The sequence below is a fragment of the Lepidochelys kempii genome, chromosome 13 (genome assembly GCF_965140285.1).
Source record: "Lepidochelys kempii isolate rLepKem1 chromosome 13, rLepKem1.hap1, whole genome shotgun sequence".
NCBI classification, from domain to species: Eukaryota; Metazoa; Chordata; order Testudines; family Cheloniidae; genus Lepidochelys; species Lepidochelys kempii.
In genome coordinates, this window is record NC_136392.1 from 101,445 (window position 1) to 111,092 (window position 9,648).

Here is a 9,648-nt window from a genome sequence, read left to right on the forward strand (position 1 = left end):
GAACAGAGTTGGGGGTATGACCCATACACATTTGACACAGTCTAATTTTAGGGCAGCATGCTGTGACCAAGAAGTGTCTAGGGGTGTAGAAATTAAAGTCTTGTATTTACATGCAAAATCCAGTGTTATTTCCTCCCCACCCCACCCCCCAATAAGCTGATCACAGTTACACAAGCAGCACACTACAGCCAGGCCAAAACGTCAAATGCATACTTTTGCTCGTACTTGACTTGCATATGTAATCACCACTGCACACTTCAATGAGGCATTCACAAACCTCAATTTAAGCCACCTTTACAGTACCCTGATCCTGGCACTGCAAAACACAGGGTCAAGTCCTGAGGCACAATTTAAGGGCAGCCTCAAGGGTTCTCTAAATTACACAAGGGACAGTGGCCCTTTAAGGGCCCATATGGCAACTGGGGTATCATGAGGTGGACATAGCTGCTGTTGGATTTGCTCTCCTTACATCAGGGTGTGAAAGAAGGTAGATAAGAACTGCTATGCCAACCCAACCAGTTCAACTAACCATCCATTTAAAACTGCGTTGTCACTGGAGCATTGCAAAGCAGCCTTAACAGGGCCAAAAAGCTGAACCAAAGAGTTGTAACAAGTTTGAGTAGATTAATCAAGTTTCAGTTGTTTGTTAGAATCATAGAGTATCAGGGTTGGACGGGACCTCAGGAGGTCATCTAGTCCAACCCCCTGCTCAAAGCAGGACCAATCCCCAATTTCTGCCCCAGATCCCTAAATGGCTCCCTCAAGGACTGAACTCACAACTCTGGGTTTAGCAGGCCAAAATTATCTGATGTGATATAATCCCACTGTTTCTTCAGTTGGTCACAGAGTCTTTCAGGAAAAAACTGGTTTAGCAGAGACAAGATCTACATTTGTGTGTGTGAAAAATAAGACATCAAAGCAGCAAAAGGACACAGACTATTTTTTTCATTTATAAGCACCCTTGAAATTAATACAGAAGACAAGAAAAACCCAGGACAAAGATACCAGATACCTAGAACAGTGTGACAGGAAGCTCCCCTAGTTCTTCCCCTTTGAATTTGATCACATTGTACTGAAATCTCATAACAGCTTCATTCCAGGATGAGTTGCCAGCTTTTGTTTTTAGTTAATTCTTGAGACGGGAAAGATGAAAGGACCAGAGGAGAGAAATACAAGGGTCATTAGTGTAGGCAGTGCTTACTCACTCAGGAAAAACAGCTCTGCTTTCAAAAGCTTTCTCCAGGGCAAAGGGCCAAACAAACTGGAACTAAGGCCTGGTCTACACTACAAGTTTATGTTGGATTTAGCAGCATTAAATCTGAATTAACCCTGCACCTATCCACACAACAAAGCCATTTTCTCGATATAAAGAGCTCTTAAAACTGATTTCTGTACTCCTCCCCAACGAGGGATTAGCACTGAAATCGACATCGCCATTTCAAATTAGGGTTAGTATGGACGCAATTCGAAGGTATTGGCCTCCGGGAGCTTCCCACAGTGCACCATTGTGACCGCTCTGGACAGCACTCTGAACTCAGATGCACTGGCCAGGTGTACAGGAAAAGCCCCGGGAACTTTTGAATCTCATTCCCTGTTTGGCCAGGCGAGCTCATCAGCACAGGTGACCATGCAGTCCCAGAATCGAGAAAGAGCTCCAGCATGGACCAAATGGGAGGTACTGGATCTGATCGCTGTATGGGGAGAGGAATCCGTGCTATCAGAACTACATTCCAAAATACAAAATGCCAAAACATTTCAAAAAATCTCAGAGGCCATGAGGGACAGAGGCTACATCAGGGACGCAACACAGTGCCGCGTGAAACTTAAGGAGCTCAGACAAGCGTACCAGAAAACCAAAGAATCAAACGGACGCTCCAGGACAGAGCCCCAGACATGCCGCTTCTAGGCTGAGCTGCATGCAATTCTAGGGGGGGCCGCCACCACTACCCCACCCCTGTCCGTGGACTCTGAGGATCGGATACTCTCCGCCATGGCTGAGTATTTTGCGGACGGGGAAGATGAGGAGGAGAAGGATGAGCTTAAGGACAGCACACAGCACACCATTCTCCCCGACAGCCAGGATCTTCTTATAACCCTGATTGAAATACCCTCCCAACCCAACAAAGCCGGAGAAGGGACCTCTGGTGAGTGTACCTTTTTAAATATAATACATGTTATAAAAGCAAGCATTTTTTAATGATTAAGTAGCCCTGAGGACTTGGGATGCATTCGTGGCCAGTACTGCTACTGGAAAAGTCTGTTAACATGTCTGGGGGTGGAGCGGAAATCTTCCAGGGACATCTCCATGAAGCTCTCCCGGAGGTACTCTAAAAGCCTTTGCAGAAGGTTTCTGGGGAGAGCAGCCTCAGTCCATCCTCCATGGTAGGACACTTTACCATGCCATGCTAGTAGCAAGTAATCTGGTATCATTGCATGACAAAGCCTGGTAGCGTATGGTCCCAGTGTTTGCTGGCATTCAAGCAACATCCGTTCTTTACCTCTGCGTTATCCTCAGGAGAGTGATATCATTCATGGTAACCTGGTTGAAATAGGGGAATTTGATTAAGGGGACATTCAGAGGTGCACGTTCCTACTGGGCTGTTTGCCTGTGCCTGAAAAGAAATCCTCCCCGCAGTTAGCCACGCGGTGGGAGGAGGGTGCCATTGGCGCTGAGCTGTTCGCGTTTGGCTAGCAGGGATCTTCCCTGATACCAGCCATGCGGTGGGGGGAGGGGAAAAGCGATCATCCCAGAAAATTGGATTGGGGGAGGGGGTTAGTTTGGTTTCTGCTGCTGCACGTTAACAGGAAAACTGCAGCAGTAAATGGCCAGCTCAACGGGCTTTGCTTGGTATGGGAAAGGAGGGGGCTGCTGTTATGAAGGTTGCAGAAGCCGAAAGACTATGGCTTACCATGGCCACCTGCAAGCTGAATTCCGTTGCCTGGCACTGCATGTGTGATCTCTAACACCAAAGCCGCAGGCACTCAATATAAGATGCAAAATGCAACCTTGTACCAAAATCACCTGTGCTATGTAATGTGAATAGTGTTGTTCACCATGAAAGAGTATAGCCATTGTTCTGTAAAATGTATCTTTTTAAATACTTCACTCCCTTTTTTTCCTCCAGCAGCTGCAAATGTTTCAAGCCTCCCTCCTCCATCCCAGAGGCTATCTCAGATAAGGCGCAAAAAAAAAGCAGGCGTGCTGAAATGTTCTCTGAGCTCATGCAGTCATCCAGCAGTGACAGAGCTGTGTGGAGAGACACAATAGCAGAGTACAGGATGGTGGCCGATGAATGTGAGGAGAGGTGGCAGCAGGAAGATGAGAGGAGGCATGAGGAAACACTGGGGATACTGCGGGATCAAACGGACATGCCCCTGGTGTTAGGTGGAGGTTCACGAATGGCAGCAGGATCACAGACTGCCGCTGCAGCCCCTACTTAACCGCCCTCCCTCCTCCCCAGGTTTCATAGTCTCCCCACCCAGATGCCCAAGAACACACCCAACCACTCCACCCCAGTGGACAACCCAAGCAACAGAAGGCTGGCATTCAACAAGTTTAAAAGTGGCCTTTTCCTTCCCTCCTACCCACTTCCCATAACTCACAAGTTAGCCTGGGTGGGGTATCTCCCTATTTTTATAATCAATTAATAAAGAATACATGTTTTTTAAACGATAATGACTTTATTTCCTTTGCAAGCAAGCTGTGATCAAAGGCGGGAGGGCGGGTGGCTTACAGGGAATTTAGAGGCAACCCAGGGGGCGGGTTTTCATCAAGGAGAAACAAACAGAAGTGTCACACAGTACCCTGGCCAGTCATGAAACTGGTTTGCAAAGCTTCTCTGATGCGCACCACTTCCTGCTGTGTTCTTCTATCCACCCTGGTGTCTGGCTGTGTGTATTCAGCGGCCAGGTGATTTGCATCAACCTCCTACCCCACCATAAATGTCTTCCCCCTTACTCTCACAAAGATTGTGGAGCACACAACAAGCAGCAATAACAGTGGGAATACTGGTTTCACTGAGGTCTGAGCGAGTCAGTAAACTGCGCCAGCAACCCTTTAAACGTCCAAATGCACACTCTACAACCATTCTGCGCTTGCTCAGCCTATAGTTGAACAGCTCCTGACTATGTCCAGGGTGCCTGTGTACGGCTTCATGAGCCATGGCATTAAGGGGTAGGCTGGGTCCCCAAGGATCACTATAGGCATTTCAACATCCCCAACAGTTATTTTCTGGTCTGGGAAGTAAATCCCTTCCTGTAGCTGTTTAAACAGACCAGAGTTCCTGAAGACGCGAGCGTCATGAACCTTTCCTGGCCATCCCACGTTGATGTTGGTGAAACATCCCTTGTGATCCACCAGTGCTTGCAGCACCACTGAAAAGTACCCCTTGCAGTTTATGTACTGGCTGCCCTGGTGATCCAGTCCCAACATAGGGATATGCGTTCTCTCTATAGCCCCACCACAGTTAGGGAATCCCATTGCAGCAAAGCCATCTAGTATGACCTGCACATTTCCCAGAGTCACTAACTTTGATAGCAGCAGCTCAGTGATTGTGTTGGCTACTTGCATCACAGCAACCCCCACAGTAGATTTGCCCACTCCAAATTGATTCCCAACTGACTGGTAGCTGTCTGGTGTTGCAAGCTTCCACAGGGCTATTGCCACTCGCTTGTGAACTGTGAGGGCTGCTCTCATCTTGGTATTCTTGCGCTTCAGGGCAGGGGAAAGCAAGTCACAAAGTTCCATGAAAGTGCACTTATGCATGCAAAAGTTTCGGAGCCACTGGGAATCATCCCAAACCTGCAACGCTACGTGGTCCCACCACTCTGTGCTTGTTTCCCAGGTCCAGAATCAGCATTCCACGGCATGAGCCTGCCCCAAGAACACCATGATCTCCACATTGCGGGGGAACGCGGTTTTAGAGAAAAGTGTGTTCAGGGCCTCATCACCATGCTGCCGTTGCCTCCTCGCCTGGTTTTTCAGGTGCTGGTTCTGCATACGCTGCACGATAATGCGCGAGGTGTTTACAATGGTCATAACTGCTGGGGTGAGCTGAACGGACTCAATGCTTGCTGTGCTATGGCGTCTGCTCCTGCTCAGGCAATCCAGGGAAAAGGGCGTGAAACGATTGTTTGCCATTGCTCTGGCGGAGGGAGGGATGACTGACAACATGGCTTACAGGGTTGGCTTACAGGGAATTAAAATCAACAAAGGGGGTGGCTTTGCGAGAAACAAAATGGCCTCCTCTAGGATAGAAGTCAAAACCTCAAGGATAGAACTCAAAAATGGGTTTAGCAGGCCGTTGATTTCACGGAGGGAGCGAGGAGAAAATGAATACAAAACAAATCTGGTCTATTTCTTGACCGCTAGCCATCATCATCACCTGGGGGCTTGGCAGAAGATGGTGCAGTATGACTGCTGGCCATCGTCTTCTGCTGGCTGCAGATTAAAAGACAGTGCACTGCTGGTAGAACTGAATCGCCATGAAACGAAACTTAAAAGGGAAATGACCTGGCTGAGTCACTCCCATGTTTGCCCAGGCACCCCGACCTCATCGAGGTCGGTTAAAAGAGCACCCTGGTCTACGTCGACGATGGCTACCAGTCATATTGCACTGTCTGCTGCCAAAAGGCAATAAACTGTTGCTGTGTAGCAATGCAGTACCGCGTCTGCCAGCACCCAGGAGACGTACAGTGACCGTGAGCTGAGCAGGCTCCATGCTTGCCGTGGTATGGCGTCTGCACAGGTAACTCAAGAAAAAAGGTGCAAAACAATTGTCTGCCCTTGCTTTCACGGAGGGAGGGAGGGAAGGCGGGCCTGACGATATGTACCCAGAACCACCCACGACAATGTTTTAGCCCCATCAAGCACTGGGATTTCTACCCAGAATTCAAATGGGCGGCGGAGACTGCGGGAACTGTGGGATAGCTACCCACAGTGCAGGGCTCTGGAAGTCGACGGTTGCCTCGGTACTGTGGACACATCCACCGACTACATGCACTTAGAGCATTTGTGTGGGGACTCACACTATTGACTGTATAAAAACGCTTTCTACAAAACCGACTTCTATAAATTCGACCTAATTTCGTAATGTAGAAAAGGCCTAAATGTCTACATATCATTAACGCCAAAACTATTAACAAACAATTAACGAGTATAGTGGAGACAGAAACAAGACAAACCTATGAACTTTTTAAAGGGAAACCCCTGATGTCCACTATGTGCACAGGCACAAGCCAACACCAGAGCACACTGCCAACAATGCCTGCATGTAGCTCAGACTACTCTATTGTGGCACTTACCAGAGAATTATGTGTTAAAGGCAGGCGGTCATGTAATTTACATAAAATCAGAATTCCACATTTCAGCAATGTTTTCAGGGGAGAAGGCCTTGTAAGTTGGGCAGGGACACATCTTCTATGTTTATTTGGCCCGTGACCTACACAATTATGATACTACAGAAATAAAAAAATAATAATATGGGTTACGGGTCTGCTAACAGGGCCTACCCTCTTCTTTTCCATAAAACCAAGTTGTAGAACAGATGCATGATATTTGCTATTTCCTTCCCCAACTCCTGCCTCTAGTGTCCAAAACCCAAAGCTAAATTGGCCAGACATGAAGTTGCTTTTTCCTTCTTATGGACCATGTTTCCCCCATTACATCCCACCTAGGAAATCTTGTTCCATGAGTATTCAGAGATTCCAAAGTCAGAAGGGATAATTGTGATTGTCTTGTCTGACCTCCTGTATAACACAGGCCCATAGAACTTACTCAAAATAATTCCTTTTGAACTAGAGCAGATCTGTAAGAAAAATATCCAATCTTGGTTTAAAAATTGCCCATGATAGAGAATCCACAATGACCCTTGGTAAATTGTTCCAATGGATAATCACTCTCAGTGTTAAATGTTATTAAAAGCTTGGGGAAGCACTTTATCTTTCCTTGGACATGTGCCAGTCTTAGGTAAGTGTAATTAAGCTTCAGATTGTGTAACAAAACATGTTTTAAGTAGGACACTTACAAGGATGTTTACAACTAACCCTAATTAAGAACCACAGGTCACACACAGACATAGAGTTTAAGGCCAGACGGGACCACCAGATCAGCTCGTCTGACCTCTTGCATATCACAGGCTACCAACAGCACCAAGCACATGCATACTAAACCCAACAATCAAAATTAGACCAAAGTATTGCACTCCTCAGAAGACTAGACTATTACATGCCACAGGCAGAGTATACAAGGGACAAAGGAATACCATTGCACACCTGCTTTGTTTAAATTTTAGCTGTCTTGAGTGGAGTAAGAGAACCCTAAGCCCTTTGTTATTAATGCTGATAGGACAGGATACACTTTGACAGTCTTACATCTATACAATCAGCTACTCAGAAATATGGAAGAGAAGGAAGAAATCTCATGGCTGATGAGTTAAATGCCTAATTTGATTACTTAGTACATCACTCCTCTTATATGGTTTATTTAAATGACATTTGACTGAAGAGACTGTATTGTCAATTCATTAACTAGGTAGTTTAGAGGATTAATTTATGGCTTTGGAACATAAAAACGGCCATACTGGGTCAGACAAGTGGCCCATCTAGCCCAGTATCCTGTCTTCCGACTGTGGCTGGTGCCAGATACTTCAGAGGAAATGAACAGAACAGGACAATTATCAAGCAATCCATCCCTTGTCATCCAGTCACAGCTTCTGGCAGTCAGCAGTTTAGGGACAACCAGAGTCTGGGGTTGCATCCCTGACCATCTTGGCTAACAGCCATTGATGCACCTATCCTCCATGAATTTATCTCATTGTTTTTAGTATCCAGTTATAGTTTTAACTGGGTTATTCACAACATCTCCTGGCAACAAGAGATTGACTGTGAATTGTGGGATAAAGTGAGTAATGTTTATGTTTGTTTTAAACTTACTGCATATTAATTTCATTTGGTGACCTCTGGTTCCTGTGTTATGTGAAGGGGTAAATAACACTTCCTTAATCCCATTCTCCACACCATTCATGATTTTATAGATCTTGATCATATCCTACCTTAGTCATCTCTTTTCTAAAATGAACAGTCTCAATCTTTTTAATCTCTCCTCACATGGAAGCTGTTCCACACCCCTAATGATTTTTGTTGCCGTTCTCTGTACCTTTTCCAATTCTAATATACTTTTTTTGAGATGGGGCAGACAGAACTGTATGGAGTCTGGAGTGTACCAGGGATTTATATAGTGGGATTATGGTATTTACTGTATTATCTATCCCTTTCCTAATGGTTCCTAACATTAACTTTTTTGACTGCCACTCTATCTTGAGCAGATGTTTTCATAGAGCTATGCATGATGACTCCAAGATCTCTTTCTTGAGTGGTAACACCTAATTTAGACCCCATCATTTTGCATCTACAGTTGGGATTATATTTCCCAATATACATTACTGTGCATTTATCAACATCGAATTTCATGAGCCATTTTGTTGCCAATGACCCAGTTTTGTGCGATCCCTTTGCAAGTCTTGGTAAGCAGCTTTGGATTTAACTATCTTGAGTAATTTTGTATCGTCTGCAAATTTTGCCACCTCACTATTCACCCTTTTTCCAGATCATTTATGAACATGATAAACACTGGTCCCTGTACAGATCTGTGGGGGTGGGGGCACCATTTACCTCTCTCCACAGTTGAAACTGACCACTTATTCTCATTCTGCTTAACACTCTGTCCCAACTCGCTATTCTTTAACTTGTTATTTCCCTATTTTGGCTTGTGTTACTTCTTCCTTGTTGTTAATATTAATTGTGTTGGGTATCTGACCACCATAAATCTTTTTAGTGAAGACTGAAGCAAAACAGGCATTAAACACCTCAGCCTTCTTGAGGTCATCACTTAGCTTTCTTTCCCTGATAAAGAGAAGACTTATACTTTCTTTTGTCTTTATCTTGCTTCTGATGTATTTAAAGAAGCTCTTCTTATTCCTTTTGTGCCTTAGTCTTTCTGATTTTGTATAATCCTTGCTGGGATTTCCCTATATACGTGTGCTAATCTTTTCACTCCTCCTTACCGATTTGTCCATGTTTCTACTTTTTATAGGATTTCTTTTTGATTACCAAATCATTAAAAGGTTCCTGATGGAGCCATATTGGCCTCTTACTATTCTTCCTATCTTTCCTTCACATTGGAATAGTTGGCAGTTGTGTATTTAATATTGTCTCCCTAAGAAACAGCCAGCTCTCTTGAACTCTTATCATTTGGACTTTCTCCCCATAACTCCTTACCTACCAATTCTCTGAGTTTGTTAAAGTCTGGTTTTTTGAAGTCCACTGTCTTTATTCTGATGCTCCCATGGCTTCCTTTTCTTAGAATCATGAAGTCAATCATTTCATGATCACTTGCCCCAAATTACTTTCCACCTTCCCATTCACAACCAATTCCTCCTTGTTGGTCAGGATCGGGTTTAAAATAAAGCTAAATACAAGTTGAGACAAAATGTTAAGCAGAAGGAGGCAGTCACTTGAAATGAAGCGGACAATTGGGGGTTAGACCTTTATGCATAAAGAATTTGAAGTGATCATTTCAAATCTGTCCCAATTTAAGCTCAGACACTCTGCTTCTGTTCCCAGACTTGAAGAGGAGCTCTGTTTAGCTCC